The 19111-nt window shown below is 46.9% G+C and overlaps 1 protein-coding gene across 1 annotated transcript in view; it reads left to right on the plus strand.

The window, feature by feature from the left end:
- The first annotated feature begins 4108 nt into the window (after positions 1-4108).
- The window catches only part of SH2D1A (SH2 domain containing 1A), a 92284-nt gene continuing 77281 nt past the window's right edge, over positions 4109-19111 (plus strand). Inside the window, exon 1 of the mRNA XM_063937253.1 lies at positions 4109-4503. The gene's annotated coding sequence lies outside the window, so the exon portion shown is untranslated. The remainder of the gene's footprint in view (positions 4504-19111) is intronic.

Consider the following 19111-nt stretch of genomic DNA (forward strand, 5'->3'; position numbering starts at 1 on the left):
GTTCGCAATTTAATTGTGAACACATCGATTAGAGGTTGACCTCTGCTTGCGCAGCCTGGCTGCGTAGATAGGGGCACCGCCGCCATGTTTCCATATGCAGGAAATGTAGGCGACATCATAGACTTGCCCCCAAAACGTCCATGACACACCTGCGTTTCCCGATGTCCTCTCCCCCAATGCTGTGTTGCAGTCCTACGCCTGGCAATCACCTAGTAATCGCATCCTTCTGGGATGCAATCGCATGATGAAGAGTCGCCCACGCGCATTATGGCCACCAGGCGTGCGCAGACCCTATGGACGCGGCTGCTGCATGCAAACGCAGAGGCTGTGTCCATCTCTGAGTAAGGGCCAGTGATCAGACATAGCTGCACAGGGAGGGCGGGCAGCAGAAGCCTCATCCAGGTGACCCCTGTGCAGCTATAATTGAAGTAAAAAATATATATGTGCCTGTGTGGCCCCCTCCCACACCTTCAATTGGTAATTAATTATTTATTATATATAATGCCTTATTGTATACATGCCTCCCCTGTATATATGTATGCAGCACAGCACCAGCATCTCCCTGTGCTGCTCCCCCCTCCCTCTGTCCGGGCGCAGCAGCAGCGGGGCAGGAGGCTGTTATGTCTCCCCGCACACAGCAGCGCACGGACCTGTCCGCCCGTCCGCTGTGTGTGCAGGGCTGACAGTCTCACGGGAGCAGCAGCCGCAGCTTCGTGAGGGGAGCCGGCTCCAAGCTCTCGCTCCCCTTCTCCCCGCTGACTGCCTGTTAGGTACACGCCCCCCGCACGGACACGCGCTTACAAAGCTCCTCAGCGGCAGGGGTCGCTGCAGGGAGCAGGTCTCGTCCGGCGTTCCGGAATTTGGTCCGGTCCGGCTTTCACCGATACCCTAATAGCTTGGCACATCGATAAGGGTGTCTCCACCTCCTGCCGCTAGATGCTGTAAACATAAAGCAGGATACTCAGGAGCACCTGTTAGGGTCTCCTGCCCTGTGCTGCCACGTCGTCATGGCAACCGGGAGACAAGTGCTAGTGGAGTAACCTGAGCGCAGCTGATACTCCGGTTCGGGTCTTTTGCTGTGCAGTGGTTATAGGCTCTGTGCACGGCAGGGGATCCGGTGCTGGTTTTTGTGCTCACAGTCTGTGAGGTCTGAGTGGGGCGTGGACAGCACCTGCTTTATAAGGCCTCTTTTCAGGGTAAGCAGATGCTGCTGAATCTTTGTTGGTTAGTCAGTTCATGAAAGTTAGCCAGTACTGTGTAGCTTTGTATTTGTTTGTTGCTTACTGCAAATAGGCCTGGGGATTTGGTATTACACTCTGCCAATCCAGACCTAGCAGTAAGACTGGAGTCAGTCGTTTAGCTTGCTGGGGTTCTGTTACCACTCTGTGAACTTAGCAAGTTTGCGGCTGTATTCTAAGACTTGCCTGTCTAATCCTGTCTCACTGTGCTAGGTGTCAGGGGTCAGTTTAGTGGCAGTAAGCTAAAACCTGTGCACTGCAAGTGAGAAATAGGATTGTGGAGACTCTCCTTGTGTCTATCATTCCATCTCTGACCAAGGAGTTTACTGCCACACCCGTTGGTAACCCTTTAGGGTTTTGCTGTTGCCCTTAGCAACAGCATTTCGGGTTCTCTATGTATTAAAACACAACATCTTGCTTTTTCCATCTGTGCAGTTCTAATACAAAGGAGATACCCAGTTCCTTAGCCTCTGGGCTTCTCTGTTCACTTTGTGTGTATTTTGTTACCCTATTACCTTCTGTGTACGTTATGTCATATTCCCCAGTTTGTCTGTGAGTCCATTTGTTTTGCATAACAGTTCAAACACCAGTACATTCCTGCAGACACTGGAGTGCATAACAGTTCTGACACCAGTACTTTCCTGCAGGCACTGGTGTGCATAACAGCACCTTAGGTGTTAATGCCAGTGCAGTAAAGGTGAACCAGGTCAATGGAAGATGTAACTGCAGAGACTGAGTATAGAGCTTACAAGTCGCTACATGGAAACATAGCGTAACCAGAACAGAGTGTTGCTGGCGCCAGGCAAAGTGAAGTAAGTTGAAGGAGAAGCTGAGACAGTAGTACCAGTTCAGTGCACTGACAGGCAGTTTCAGAGAGAGAGAGAGAGGAGAATCCAGCTAATCATGGGTTGGTGAGAACTAAAAACTGCACTCGCCACCAGCACCTGTAGACATTCATGCCACAGTATTCTATTAATTTACAAGGAGTATTGACATTGGTACAGCGTAATATTGCTAAGAGCTAATACAAGAGAAGTCACAAGTCACATTTAAAAGCAATGTCCATCGCATGGACAGGATTATTTGCCATTAATACCCCTTTTACACTCGCAGGAAAATCCCGGGATATTGCACGTGAACGCGCATCATCCCGGGATTCTTCTCAGTGTAAATGGGTACATGGACAATTTCCCGGGACGAGCATCCCGGGATTTCATCCCAGGTCAAAAGCAGGGTTGAACCCGGGACCGTCCCGGGAAGCTGTGTAGTGTGAAAGGGTCCGTCCCGGGATTTACTATCCCGGGACTGTTAAAAGGACTTGGATTGGAGCTTTCTTGGGCTCAGAAAAGCTGATGTCATCTTTTCTGAGCCCAAGGCCATTTCTAATGACATACTAATGCATTTGCAGGGATATCCCGGGATCAGTGTAAATGGGGCTGTCCCGGGTCGATCCCAGGTCTTAATGCAGTGTGAAAGGGGTCAGTCCCGGGAATGCATCCCGGGAAGCATCCCGGGAGTGACCCGGGAGTGCGAGTGTAAAAGTGGTATTATTATACTTTCAGTACAACATTCTAAAGTGCACTGCTTGGAGCCACTGCCACATCAGAAGTGTTGCCAGACAGGCTTAAAAGGTCTTTGGCAACATAATAGTTACATTATCTGAAACATATCAGTCTAGCCCAGTGATTTTCAACCTTTTTAAACTCGTGGCACACTGATCAAGATTTTAAAATTGCCAAGGCACACCATCAGTTTTTTTTTAAAGCAAATATAATATATAATAACAAATCTCAACATATATTGGCCCACACTGTAACAAAACTAATGCTTTCACCCTCACAGTAATAAAATACATTGTCGTCCACAGTAATAAAGCACATTGGCCCCCACAATAATGAAGCACATTGCCCCCCACAGTAATGCCACACACTGCCCCATAGTAATTCCACTCATTGGCCTTACGGCCCACCCACCCCAGTAATTCCACAAAATATCCCCCCATATTAATTCCACACATAACCTGCCCCCCCAGTATTTCCACACATAGCCTGCCCCCCCAGTAATTCCCCACATAGCCTGCCCCCCCCAGTATTTCCACACATAGCCTGCCCCCCCCAGTAATTCCCCACATAGCCTGCCCCCCCAGTAATGCCACACACAGCCTGCCCCCCCAGTAATTCCCCACATAGCCTGCCCCCCAGTAATGCCACACACAGCCTGCCCCCCCAGTAATTCCCCACATAGCCTGCACCCCAGTAATGCCACACAGCCTGCCCCCCACAGTCATTCCATACAAAGCCTGCCCCCCCCAGTAATTCCCCACATAGCCTGCCCCCCAGTAATGCGCCACACAGCCTTCCCCCCCTCCCCAGTAATTCCATACAAAGCCTGCCACCCCCAGTAATTCCATACATAAATAAAAACATGATTATTTGAATTTAACCTGTGGCTGTATACAGAGCCGGCGCAAACCGCTCAGCAGGTCCTGCAAAGGAGGGAGGCGCTGGACCGAAGAGGCGCTCTCCCTGGTCTGCACTGCAGCCTGCTGTTGCTGGCGGCAGCGTGAAGAGCGGCTCTTGTTTACTTCCCTCCGGCTCCCTCCCTCTTCTTTACTACCCCTCCTTCCCTGCACCATCACCAGCGGCGCCAGCAGCTTGAAGTGCGCTGCCTCCACGGAGGAAATCTCATCTGCTGCTGTGCCTGCCTCCTCCTCTCACGGACGTCCTATAGCTGCTGCGCCCACACCATGCACTGTAATACAAGTAGTATCCACTTGGCAGCGCTGTGCTGCTGTTATTATCAGCTCCCGGTCTCTGCCCCCCTCTCCTGCTGCATCACCCCGGGCTGGCCTATCTGCAGGGACCCTCAACAAGGAGCGCATTGCTGGCTACCACCCAGAGCCGGATTAAGAGGATGGAACAAGGGTCATGTACCCTGTGCCCTCCGTTTTATAGGGCCCCCCTGTTGGATCTGCTCCCAGATAGCTCTAGCACGGGATGATAGAGCTAAGTTAACACAGCAGCAAGCTGGGCAGAGGGAGAAGAGAGACCTCCAGGCCAATCACAGAGAGCTTCTCCCCGGAGTCCCCGCCCCCTGCAAAGCACTGCTGGGAAGAAGACTGGTGGTGTGCATGTGGGCTGAGAGCTCTGCAGGGTGAGTGCAGAGGCAGCAGAGCCAGCCAGCCAGCCAGCCAGCCCACAGCAAAGTAACACTGGATAGAGTGGCAGCAAAGTACGCTGCTGGGGGGAGAGAGAAAACTCTACAAGTAAGTGGCTGCTTTACCTGCTGCTGCCTAGGAACATCACACTGCCCACTGCTGCTGCTTCCAGTTATCTTGTCCTGCTATTCACACTCACACACACATGTTGTGTGTACTTTACATGTGACTGTAAGTTGATGGATGCTCTAACCCTCCCCTCAGCCTATTCCCTAACCCTCCCTCCCCTCAGCCTATTCCCTAACCCTCTCTCCCCTCAGCCTGTTCCCTAACCCTTCCCTCAGCCTATTCCCTAACCCTCCCTCCCCTCAGCCTATTCCCTAACCCTCCCTCCCCTCAGCCTATTCCCTAACCCTCCCTCCCCTCAGCCTATTCCCTAACCCTCCCTCCCCTCAGCCTATTCCCTAACCCTCTCTCCCCTCAGCCTATTCCCTAACCCTCCCTCCCCTCAGCCTATTCCCTAACCCTCCCTCCCCTCAGCCTATTCCCTAACCCTCCCTCCCCTCAGCCTATTCCCTAACCCTCCCTCCCCTCAGCCTATTCCCTAACCCTCCCTCCCCTCAGCCTATTCCCTAACCCTCCCTCCCCTCAGCCTATTCCCTAACCATCTCTCCCCTCAGCCTATTCCCTAACCCTCTCTCCCCTCACCCTGTTCCCCAACCCTAACTTAGAGGTGACTAACAAGTGAGTTGCACACCTGCGCACAGGTTCTTGTGTCATACTGATCACCTACTGCAGGACATGTGTGTAATAATGCACTGCAAAATGCAGTGACTGGAACTGCGCATCCTGTCCCAGGTGACCGCTGGGTGAGGCTGGGGCAGATGGATGCAGTGAGAGCTGCACAATGGGAAGGGGCAAGGGATAGTGTAGTTGAGGGCATATCTGTATAGCTTAGTATTCGGCACGGTATACCCCATCCCCCTGCTGTGGCGCCCTCTATGTGCGGAGCAATACTCTGTTACTGCAGCTCAGCAACATGCTCATGGACAGCGATACCTGCATCCCGATGTTTAAATCCCGACAGGGGAAGGTAAGTATGCTATCCCCTGCCCCCTACCCCTCCGTTCCCACAGCCTAACCCTAACTTCCCCCCAAGTACCTAACTCTAATCCCACCCCTCCCGGTGGAGCCTAGCCACCCTACCCACAGTGTAACCCGAATAAGGTACACAACTATGTGGTACAATATGAATCATGGCCACTATGTATGGTGTAATGTGACTAAGATTGTGTTACTGTGTGGCGTAATTTGAATTGGGGTACTATTGTGTGTTCATGCCCCTTTCTGGTGAGACCACACCCCTTTTTGCAGTGTGCACCTATCCCTTTATTACGTATGGGAGGGCGCAAATTTATCTTTTGCAGGTGGGCGCCGAACCCCTTAGCACCGGCTTTGGCTGTATAAAAGCTCTCCCGCTCAGCCTGTGGCGTGAGCAGTGAGGACTGAGGAGTGCTGAGAAGGCATGGAGACTCCGGAGTCCTGCAGCACGGAGCAGCAGTGGGCGGGCGGCAAGGCTACGTGGCGTGTGAGACCTATGAGTCACGCACGTCACCATAGGTCATGGGCCGGCTTGCGGAAGACAGCGCTGCCCGAGACAGCTAGTGACAGCGGCGGTAGCCGGCAGGTACCTCTGAGAGGCGACGGCATCTCTGGTGGGTGGTGGCAGCGGGCATGTCTGGTGGGCAGCGGCACACTTGGCAACCGCTCACGGTACACTAGTGTGCCGCGGCACAGCGGTTGAAAAACGCTGGTCTAGCCAAACAAAGTAACTTTTGGACTTAAGGGGGGTACACACGGAGAGATCCATGTTTAAAATCTAAGCAATCTGACTAGATTGCTTAGATTTTAAGCACGGATCTGCCGTGTGTATGCCCCCCAGCGATAGTGATGCGGGCCCCCGCATATCGCTATCGCCGGTGCTAGATTGAGCCTGCATGCAGGCTCAATCTAGCGGGTCGCTCACTTCAAACGCTGTGTCGTCGTCGCTCCCCCCTCACTCAGTACATTGCGCTGTGCTGAGCAGGGGGAGAGATGTGTGCTGAGCGGTCTGTGTTAAGATTGCTCAGCACACATCTCTCCCGTCAGTACCCCCCTTTAGAGAGTACTGCCAGATGGTCTAAATCCAATTGTTGCAGCAGAGAGAAACGCACAATATTAAAACAAGTACTGTCTGTCAAAGTAAAATACTATAGCCAGAGGAAACCTCCCAGACAGCCTATGTAAAATTTAAACTGACTGTAAAAAGGCACACGGACATTTGTGTCATAATACATTTTATTTGGTAAATCCAGTATTGTATTGTATAATTGTATAATCCAGTATAATTTAAAGTGAACATTGATTTAGTGCCTAAAACTTGTCTATCTGAATATGCACTAAAGGGTTAGGAAGAAGGTATATGGTATTATACAGCAGTTGAATCTATGTACGAGTATATGTATGTATATTACTAAGGTCAGTATTTCAACTAATGTATGTATAAGAAAAGGTGTGTTGTGTCATGCATGGCATTTAACTAAGTGACCCGGGCATTCACCTTGGATTATTTTTATTTTTTCCATTCAGTGGTGAACTCAGGTAGCTACCTCAAAGGTAAAGGTATTTTTTGTATTGCATGCAGGTAAACTGTATAGGCTTTAAGGGTAGGATTAGAAGGGAAGGTGTCATCTACAAATTGTATTTTCTTGTTATATTACAATCTATGTGATATTATAGTACTTTGGAGGTCATTCCGAGTTGTTCGCTCGCAAGCGGATTTTAGCAGATTTGCTCATGCTAAGCCGCCGCCTACTGGGAGTGAATCTTAGCATCTTAAAATTGCGAACGATGTATTCGCAATATTGCGATTACACACCTCGTAGCAGTTTCTGAGTAGCTTCAGACTTACTCGGCATCTGCGATCAGTTCAGTGCTTGTCGTTCCTGGTTTGACGTCACAAACACACCCAGCGTTCGCCCAGACACTCCTCCGTTCCTCCGGCCACTCCTGCGTTTTTTCCGGAAACGGTAGCGTTTTTTCCCACACGCCCATAAAACAGCCTGTTTCCGCCCAGTAACACCCATTTCCTGTCAATCGCATTACGATCGCCAGAACGATGAAAATGCCGTGAGTAAAATTCCTAACTACATAGCAAATTTACTTGGCGCAGTGCGGACATTGCGCATGCGCATATAGCGGAAAATCGCTGCGATGCGAAGATTTTTACAGAGCGAACAACTCGGAATGAGGGCCTTTATTCTATTAAATACTATCACATTCATTTAAATCACTATTAAATGGAGTGTGAATAATTGATTTAGCACAGGGAATACATAAAGTATAGTTTGCTGTCCCAAGCCAGCCCAGTAAAATAAAATAATTAAAAACATAAGATAAGCTTGGGTGGAGGCACAGTATACCAATAGTCAGTGGTGCATAGTATACTAATATAGGCCCTCATTCCGAGTTGATTGCTCGCTTGCTGCTTTTAGAAGCAGTTCAAAGGCTAAGCCGCCACCCTCTGGGAGTGTATCTTAGCTTAGCAGAAGTGCGACCAAAAGGTTAGCAGAACAGTGCTGAAATTTTTTCAAACAGTTTCAGAGTAGCTGCAGACCTACTCCTACCTTGCGATCACTTCAGTCTGTTTAGTTCCTCTTTTAATGTCACAAACATGCCCTGCGTCCAGCCAGCCACTCCCCTGTTTCCCCAGGCATGCCTGTGTTTTTATCTGACACGCCTGCGTTTTTTAGCACACTCACGGAAAACGGTCAGTTACCTCCCAGAAACGCCCCATTCCTGTCAATCACTCACCGATCAGCAGAGGGACTGAAAAGAGTCGCTCGGCCTTGTGTGAAACTACATAGTTTTTTGTGTGAAATTACTTCGCGCGTGCGCACTGCACCCCATACGCAAGCGCAGAAATGCCGATTTTTTGCCTGATCGCTGCGCTGCCAACAACGGCAGCTAGCGATCAACTCAGAATGACCCCCATTGTACGTTAGCTAGGGTTACAGGTGTATGGATTTAATAAGCCCCACATTTGCAAAAATAGCTCTTTGCAAACAGGCATTTTTACTGAACGACTAAATGAAGCATTTGTTAGACCTCTTCACGGAAAACTTAATTTATATCCCGACTGCATGACCAACTACAGATTGGTATCAAACCTCCCTTTTCTAGCAAAGTAGGCTGACCATATTATGCCTTTAACCTGGGCCACTCATGAATTACACAGGTTCTGTGGCTGCTTAAAACCAGGTGAAATGCAGGCTTGTAGTCAGCCAGCCACAGAACCTGTGTCATTCATGAGCGTCCCAGGTTAAAGGGATAATATGGTCAGCCTAAGAAAAGGAAATTGAGAAACTCAACTATAACCCAACTGTCAACCCATGATCTTTATAATCCATTACAGTCAGGATTCTGGAAAAGACATAGCACTGAAACAGCCCTGGTATGTGTGCTTAATGATCTTCTGATGACAAGAAACAAAGGTGACTATTCAGTCTTAATCCTTCTGGATCTCTCTGCAGCATTTGATACCATGGACCATGGGATTCTGATTGAGTGCCTGAAAAATGTATGTGGACTGGATGGCAGAGTTCTTAGCTGGTTCAAACTTCAAATCTTTTAATTGTGTAGATACTGAAGCAGAAATGTGCCTTTTTGTAATTAAGCCATAGGGCCTGATTGTAAGTCGGATAGATCTCTTAGCATGGATGCAAACGGTGAATATTTGCATACAATGTGCAGAAATTAATTTACACAAATTCCGGATAATTCTGACTCAGACAGAGTCAGAATTATTTACACAAATTCCGGATAACTCTGACTCAGACAGAGTCAGAAGTGTACGTGGTTTGGATCACGTGAATCAAAACCTCAGTGCAATTTTCAGAGTCATGCATATGGGGAAAGGAAGACTATTTCTCACGTATCTCTTGCACCTAGCTTGGCCTAGACTAAGGATGACAGTTCTGTGGGCAGGTGTATAATCAGTGGGCAGTATGGGTTGCCGATGGCACATACATTAGTTGAATGCATACTTGTATTAGCATAAGGCAGTAAATCTGGCTTCCATGTTTGCCTGCAATGGATGTGGTATACAAAATCTGCAATGTCTAGGTCGACAGCCATTAGGTCGACCCCATATTGTTGACATGTCAACATTGACAAAAGTTTGACATGTACAAAAAGTCGACACTGGAAAAGGTCAACATGGACGACAGGGCAACAGGATCAAAAGGGCAACATGGTAATGGTCGACACATAAATGGTTGACACACTTTTTTTGCATTTTTGTGAATAGTGTTTCCATCTGAGTCCACCATTTGTATAAATGCGTCCCCTCACGGGCTCGCTTCGCTTGCCATGCTTCGGGTTACTAATGGTTATGATTTATGAGATGGATAGTCAAGGATGGAAAACCCAAACAAATATGTGTGGGCATAGGCGTGCGCAGCACATTTTATTAGGGGGTGCACCATCGGAGTGGTGTGTCTAGCACTATCTATTGACGGTCTAGCACCATCTATTTACGGTCAACGCATATAAAATATCCACCCTTGTACCAATCTTAATAAAGCAGATACATTGTCAGATGTTGTGGTGTGCACCAAACAAACACCCCTGATGGCACTCACTGCAATTACACTGCTCCTCCTCAGCCTGGTCTGGCTCCCCCTCTCTTTCCCCTGCAAGCAGCGGCAGCTTACTTACAAGTCAGTCACTCACTGACACTGACAGTCGCAGACTAGTACTGCTGCTGCTGGAAAAACAAGCAACATGTCAATGCTGCTGCGGACCACCTGCCAGTATTGAATTTGTCTTCCTAAGAGGAACGCTGGCTGCATGCTGATCCTCATCAGTGGCTGGCGTTGGCATAGCATAGAAGGAGAGAGGTGGGCATGTCGCGGGTGTGGCGGGTGGGCGTGCGAGTAGCATGATGTAATCACGTCACATCACGCGGTTTTTGTACATGGAGGTGGAGCCGAGAGTTTGAAAGCCAGTGGCAGTGGCACCCTTGATTAACCCAGGCGTCCGGTCAGTAATGCAGTCCTGACAGGGTGCAGCGCAGAGGGGACAGTAATCAGCCTGCTCGGCAATCGCTGCATCTGGCATGTGAGATCGGGGTGCCAGACATTAGGGGGTGCCTGTGCGCACCAGGCACACCCCCTGCGCACACCTATGTGTGTGGGCCATATGTGTGTGACCATTGCCATGTCAACCATTTGAACCTGTTGACCTTTTTGTTATGTCGACCTTTTCCAGTGTTGAATTTTCATAGGTCAGCCTTTTGTCATGTCAACCTAATGCATGTCGACCATATGGGGTCGATCTATTGACTATTGACCAAGACATTTTCGACCTATAGTCCAGCTATAGTACCATGGAGAGGGCCCACCTGGAGTCTGCACACGGGCCCCCTCCTCTCTTGAAAAACCCCTGGCTTTGCACCTTGTTAAAATCATGTTATCATCTGAGTAGGGTGTGGTGGGGATAAAAGAATGTGTGGGAGGTTTTAGATTTGGGAGCCGAGAGCATCCTAACAAGTCTAAATCGCAGTGCAAAAATAAAGCAGTCCAGGATTTCTGACCACAGACAGTGGGAGTCATTCCGAGTTGATCGCTAGATAAAAATGTTCGCTGTGCAGTGATTAAATGAAAATGCGGCACTTCTGCGCATGCGGCGCACTGCGAACACACAACGTACTTTCACAACGGCGATGTATTTTTACACAAGGTCTAGTGAAGCTTTTCAGTCGCACTGCTGGCCGCAGAGTGATTGACATGAAGTGGGCGTTTCTGGGTGTCAACTGACCGTTTTCAGGGAGTGTTCGAAAAAACGCAGGCATGCCAGGAAAAACGGATGCGTGGATGTGCGAACCAGGGTGTGTTTGTGACGTCAAATCCGGAACTGAACAGTCTGATGTGATCGCAAGCTAGGAGTAGGTCTGGAGCTACTCTGAAATTAGAAAAATAAAAATTGTAGTCGCTCTGCGATCCTTTCGTTCGCACTTCTGCTAAGCTAAAATACACTCCCAGAGGGCGGCGGCTTAGCGTTTGCACGACTGCTAAAAACTGCTAGCGACCGATCAACTCAGAATGACCCCCCAGTGTGTCTCCTACATGCAATAAAAAATAAATTAGCATTCCTTGAATAGCAGCAAGGATACAGGTGAAGGTGCAAAGTTGCACCCTGCAGCATTTTTTGCTCTATACTCTAAATGACTCCTGAAGAGTTTTAGTTTTGCAGCTTCATCACTTTGCTGTATATCTCCTTATCGTTCAGATAAAAATCTCCTTTAAGTTTTCCCATGCACTATTACATTTTTCTTCTTACTTCCTATCTGCGTCATTGATTTTCTTTCACATTAAATATGCTTCCTCTGGTTTATAAGTCATCACCTTATTATAATCTGTAAATTGGAAAGTGGGAAGTCATAAAGATTCTTGATATTAGTCACATACTGTAGGTATACATTTTAATTTGCAGAGTCTACCTCATTGCTGTGTAGCTGGATGATAGAGAGAGTCATCATTTGCAATTGCCAAATTGAAAAACACAGCCAAACATGCAAACAGAATTCAATCTTAATGAGCTTATGTGATGGAAATAAAAATAAATAAGAATTTAGTTAGAAACAAATACTGTGTAATTTAGTCTCTGTGACAGATATTAGTAGATATTCTGATTTGAAAATATTAGCACATGGATATCAAAATAAGCAATTAAATGACCAGTATTTGGTTTATTATGATTCCTAGGATTAAAATTTACAGAGAATATAGTTTTTACCAAGATTGCATTCTCTGCGAGTCTAGCCTGTTTTCCAATCTCGGAAATTTACTAAAGCCAAATAAACATTCTAGTCAGCCCAGGTTGGGGATTTTTTTTTAAGTGGGACCCCCCCACCCCCAATTAAGGTGTTTCCCCTCCTGAGTATACCCCAGGCTTGCGCTGGAACCACCGCTGAGTGGTGGGTGCACAGTTGTCAAAGTCAGAAAAATATCACTATGCACACTGCCATATTTGCACCTCATATGTGTCCCTGCTGCGCATGCGTGCGCTCTCCCGTGCGTGCGCATACTCGCTGTTGCGGGCACCCGCAGGCGCACGGTATGCGCATTTACGGTAGAGATTGTATGCGTCTAGCGGGCGACTCTTTCGTTACATATTTTCACCATATAATGTATTTTGTAGATTATGGTCCCTTTGATAGAATCTGAAAGTATGGTTAATGTAGAATGTTCATGGACAGAGAAATCCCTCTTTGTTTGATACGAAGGGTCAGACAGGAGTAATACAGTGGTGTTTAGTATCCATCGGAAGAGTATTTAATTAGCAATATTCCGGTGTTGGTTTGAAGCGAATTAATCGCTCGTGCGAATAGTTATGGACATAAGAAGTTTATGTCCATTTACTATTATTTGCACTTACTTATCCATGCGGCGGGAAACCTAGTTTCCCACCCACCTGAGCAGTTGGAAATTGTCACAGCCCACCTGTATGAATCAACCTATGACCTTTTGTTATAATGCGAGGAGGAATTCCTGTGTCCAATGAACAATGAGATTGTAGGGACCATTGAATTGTATTGTGTGTGGGGCATAAATAGACAAGCCGATCACATCCAGCTCACTCTTCAACGGTTCTCATTGCTGATAATCGGGAGCTGGATGTCCAGAGGCGCATGCGATCGTTCCCCTTTGTGCGTAAGTTTTTCTCCGCAATCATATTGTCTTCCTTGTTATTCTGAGCCATATCTCTCCATATCTCTCTCTCTCTCTCCTCCTTCTCTCGTATTCTCTTAAACGTAATAGTATTGTATTGTATTTCCTGTGTAGTTATCTGGTTAGTTAGTCTATGTTATATTGTAGTGTATGACTTGTATTGTATTAATTCTTTTGCAAGTATAACATTCATAATATATATATATAAGGCGTTGGACCCTAAGCCCAGGTATCTGTGTATTTCTCATAGTGTTAAGTATTTTCAGAGCGTCGGTGACGCTCGAACAGCTTTTAAGATAATCAGGCTACACAAGGTTGCATCTACACTCTATCACTACACTAAGGTTTTGCTGCATAATACACTGTTTATGGTTTAGATATAAAGGTTTAACATTGTGAGCGTCTGCGCCGCTGGTGATCGCCTCGTGGTCCCGAGCGTCCGCTACGCTATTGCGAATCATTACGTTAGTCGGCAGCCAATAGTGTGCCTGCCTGTGATCTCTTGGCCGTGAGCGAACGTGACGCTTGAGCGTCTCGACTACGGCTAAGCGATTGTTACGCAACGTGCATACCCTTACGGTACTCCATACGTGAATAGCGTACAGTGTTCTTAGACCTCATAAAGGGTTTTATATAAGATAAATATTTAGCTTTATCAATTGGCGGCTCGTCCTGTCCTTCACATATCTCTGCTAGGTAATTTCAGCAGACATTATCCATCAGCAAAGGGCGGGAGATCATATTCTTCGCAGTGCTGACGGGATAAACGTCTGCTTCGCTTAGTAAAGGGTGCTGAGGGAATCCGGAACCGGAGGTAAGAACAACACGCTAGTGTCTTTTAAAACTGTTTATTTCTGTCTTGCGTATGCACGTACATATCTGCATTTCTTTTTCATTCGTGTATTTTCATATATCACTCTCCTGTTTGCCATTTTATAAATTGATAAAACGTGCTAAGAGAGATTTGTCGCTATTTCATAGTTAAAGTGTAAAAGTAATGCATTAAGGGATAAAGTGTAAAGCACACACGCAGCTCTACCTAAAGGTACAAGGAGAGATTGGTGTGGGGTTCAGTAGAGGATTGAGGATCATCTACATTGATAAACGTGTACATTGTGTTACGGTGGACATTGGTTTTGTGTACACGTGTCTCTAACAAAGGGCTGAGACTCGCGTACGCAAAGGCCGACGCACGCAGCGTAAATTACGCAACGGAGCGTCTGGGTACGCCCACGTAACTCAAGTCACACGATAGTGTTGATTTTTAACAAGCGAAAAGGTGGCAAGGCGATAAATAGCGCAACAGGCGATAAATAGCGCAACAGGCGATAAATAGCGCAAAGAGCGATAAATAGCGCAAGTTTATTTTAGTATTCGAAATTTAAATTAACAGATTCTTCTCCAAATTTACAACACATCTGGTCTAAAGAAAATTTCTGTGCAGAAATAGAAATAGAAACAAAAGTGTATATGTGGTGAGTGAGTGTTTGTTTTTACAATTTTGGGGATTGAACCACAGAAATCATCGAGTTCTCGTGAAGGTACATACGTGTAAGTGACATGCACGGTGGCTAGGGAGGCATCTCTGGTTAAACATAAAATTTGAGCATTAGAGTGTAGCGGACCAGGAGGTATAGCAGACCAGGAGGTCAGACCAGGAGGTATAGCAGACCAGGAGGTCAGACCAGGAGGTCATATAACAGACCAGGAGGTCTAGGTACAAAGAAGTCCGCTATAGAGACAAGGCACAACACCAAGAAGGGTTGGTGCAACACCCATATAGGCCATAAAAGCTCAGGCTGAAGGAATTCGCAGCTGCCGAATGTCGATTCCACTGGTCGCTCCGTACATAAGATTAGTTGCTTATGTGCTGAACGACTGTACCGCACGTAATTGTGTGCATTAGTTAGTAACCTGACCAGTACCATTTGTGTACAAACCCGGTCACAAACGCTATTTGTACATTCTAACGTGATTTGTGTAATTTTTTATTTTTTCAAAAAGGGAAGTTCGCTGGTCACTCTAGAACTATCCGACAACCCCACCTTTACTGGAAAGGGTTAATGCTCTTCGGATCATACCTACATGTTCCAGTAAACTAAGGTTAATAGGGGCCCTGGGTCGAGTACGCCAGCACTATATCAGTGTGTGGGCATATTGGTCGGCGTGGGCGAGTGAGTGAGGTGCTCGGTAAACTTCACCGTCAACCTATCTTTGAATATTTTGGTTTTTTGTAAGGGTTCGCTGAAGACCCTGATATAAAGGTCAGAGGTAGAGCAAGCAACACCTGCAAATTATGGGGGCCAGTTGTTCAGGAAGGGGGCGATCAACCTCGGTTCGGGTTGATTCTGTAAACCGACCAATCGGGTCGGCAAGGTATGTAATGTGTGAAAAATACGGAAGACACACAGAAATTTTATGTGATGAATGGGAGAGAATGACTGTACATGACGGGGAGAAATTCCCAAGAGTAGGCAGCTTCAGCCCAGAAGTGTTGCAAAATTTAAGGAGAAGGATATGTCTCATTAAATCAGCAAAGAGACGAATCAAACATTATGATTATTTGCAGCTATGGCAACAGGAGGGTGAAATACAGAGAGGATTGGCTCAGGCGGCGGGATCTGGCCCTATCAGCAAACTGATAGCCACGGCCCCACCGCCACCATACATATCAGGAGAGAAATTGGTTGCGGAGAATGACGCATCAGGGGGTAACAAACAGGCACTTAGCAACTGTATAAATGTTAAGGATAATGTTAATAAGTTAACCCATGCAAGTATTAACCCGTGCAAGTTGTACCCTGTTTTGAACTTTCCCCAGGAGTGTGATCAAGAGGACGAATCGGCAACAATATCGGCGCTCTCTCTAGCAGCCACCATATCAGAAACAACAGTAGGCACGGCCCAACCCATAAGATTAGTAACAAAGCCCCCTAGCGGAGGGACAGGTGAGGTCGTATCAACGGGTAAGTACGGCACCATACACTATGCTGAAACTGTTTCACCACAGGCTGTAGAATCTACACAGAATGATGTTGCTAGACTTAATCCCGTGAGGGTAATAGCAGTTCCAAATGGGAAAACGGACACTACAGGAGTCACTCCTATCAGGAACATTGCCATGTACAGCCCGTTTTCCCGAATGGAATTAAGGACCATAGTGTCTGAATTCTCTGACCCCAGGAAAGACTTAGTTGCTAGCCAAAAATACATCAGGGACCTAGGAAACACTTTAGAGCCCAATAACAAAGATTGGCAGATATTGCTGAGGGCTTGTTTACCCTCCAATGTCGACGCAGCTCAATTTTTAGCTGACTGTGGACTGGATCAGGATGTACCTCTTACAGATGTGTACAACAAAGACAATGTAAAAGGAATACATTTACAGTTAAAGGAGTATTTTCCAGCTGTGGCCAAATGGAATAGAATTTTTTCCATTAAACAAAAAGAGACAGAAACAGCTGCTGATTATTTTCACCGGGCACTATTAGAAATGGCAAAGTACACTGGCATAGAGGACATTAGGACCAATGCAAACCATCAAGAAGTAGCAGTATCAGTGCTAATGGATGGTTTAAAAGAGGCATTAAAGACCAGGGTACAGACCACACAACCATGTTGGCGAGGTCTGTCGGTGGCTACTTTGAGAGAGGCTGCTATTGATCACGACCGGAATATCACCAGACACAGGGAGTCACAAGGTGATAAGTTAATGTCAGTAAGTATACAGGCCCTCACCACAAAACAGCCTGTGTTTATATCACCAAACCCTGTGGGTAAGTCAAATGTGGTAACATGTTATTTTTGTCATAAACAGGGACACATAGCACGAGACTGTAGAGCGAAAAATTCGCAAAGATCATACCAACCCCCTAGACAACGACACGACACACGACATTGGGATCAGGGTCCACAGAGACGGAGTTATGAGCCACATACAGGGGAAACAAAAAGATACCCCCCGAACAGAGACTGGCATGCCTCTGGTAGTTCCCAGCTAACTCCCTCACAAGTAGTTGCTGCCAGCGGGATTCAGGGAGGTCACCATACCCAATTGGGGTGTGGCCATACCTGTAATCTCCAGCCAGTAAAATTGATTGCAAATCTTGGAAGTGAACCCGAGATTGCAATAAATGTAGCTGGTAAATCATTAAACTTTCTTGTAGATACGGGGGCGGCCAAATCAGTGATAAATTCGACAGTGGGCATGAGAACCACTGGTAAGACAATTCCAGCCATAGGAGTAACAGGAGTAGTCCAGCACTACCCTGTTAGCAAACCAGCCGAGATTACAATAGGGCCTTTACATACCAAGCATTCCTTTTTGCTGGCTGCATCGGCACCGACTAATCTCCTGGGAAGAGATTTATTGTGTAAAATGGGGTGCGTCATTTATTGTACTCCTGAAGGTGTATTCTTGGACATACCTGAGAATCACGCTCAGGAAGTGCGAGACATGTTAGACTCCCCATCAAAATTAATGTCACATACCATTATGACAAATAGGACTCCATCCCAAGTAGAAGAAATGACATCCCAGATACCAGAGTCACTTTGGACTAAAGATGGACAGGACACTGGATTAATGGCAAACGTAGCTCCGGTAGTTGTACAAGTAAAAGATGGTAGGATAGCTCCAAAAATCCCACAATACCCTCTGAAGCCAGAGGTGGAGTTAGGAGTGTATCCCGTAATAGAGCGCTTGCTACAACAGGGCATTCTGGTAAGAACGTCCAGCACTGCCAATAGTCCCATCTTCCCTGTAAAAAAGAGTGGGGGGAGGGGTTACCGGCTAGTGCAGGATCTAAGGGGGATTAACAAAATAGTTGAGAGTCAGTTCCCTGTAGTGCCAAATCCAGCTGTCATCCTTATGCAAATCCCTCCCACTGCGAAATTTTTCACTGTTATTGACCTCTGCTCCGCTTTCTTTTCGGTACCTCTACACCCTGACAGCCAATATTTGTTTGCATTTACATACAGAGGAGTCCAATACACATGGACTCGATTACCACAAGGTTTCATAGACAGTCCAAGTATATTTTCCCAGGCTTTGCATGATTGTTTACAGTCTTTCCAACCAGAGAGTGGATCAGTATTAATACAGTACGTGGATGATCTACTACTGTATTCTGATTCAGTGGAAGCATCCCTGAAGGATACGAAACAGCTCCTGTTTCATCTTTCAGACACAGGACACAAGGTTTCCAAAGACAAGTTACAATTATGCCAAACTAAGGTAAAATATTTGGGACACTGTCTAACACAAGGACTGAGACACCTGACCGCTGATAGAATTCAAGCAATTAGAGACATGACTCTGCCACAAACCCAGCAACAGATCAGAACATTTTTAGGAATGTGTGGGTATTGCCGTAACTGGATCCCAGGATTTTCCATTCTAGCGTTACCTTTGCAGGAGATGGTCTCCTCAAACAAACCTGATCGGATTTCGCATACAGACGAGTCCGAGATGGCATTTGAGAGACTTAAACAGTGCCTAACGCAGGCACCAGCATTAGGTATGCCAGACTATGGGAAACCCTTTGAGCTGTACGGAACAGAAAGTGCTGGTTGCGCGGCAGGCGTCTTAACCCAAAAGCACGGTGATGCCAGCAGGCCAGTAGCATACTATAGCGCTCAGCTAGATACGGTAGCGCGATCCCTCCCCACATGCTTGCGAAGCGTTGCTGCGATAGCATTGCTAGTAACGAAAAGCGAAGATGTAGTGCTAGGTCACAACCTCACAATTCATACACCACATGCAGTGTCAGCCTTGCTAAATTCTGCCCAAACCAGGCACGTCTCATCAGCACGGTTTACAAGATGGGAATTGGCACTAATGGCCCCCGTAAACATCACCATAAGGAGATGCAGTTCATTAAATCCTGCAACATATCTCCCAGGTGTGCCTGGACAGGCACAAAGGGTGGAGGATGAGAGTGGTG

The sequence above is a fragment of the Pseudophryne corroboree genome, chromosome 8, assembly GCF_028390025.1.
Source record: "Pseudophryne corroboree isolate aPseCor3 chromosome 8, aPseCor3.hap2, whole genome shotgun sequence".
Taxonomy (NCBI): Eukaryota; Metazoa; Chordata; class Amphibia; order Anura; family Myobatrachidae; genus Pseudophryne; species Pseudophryne corroboree.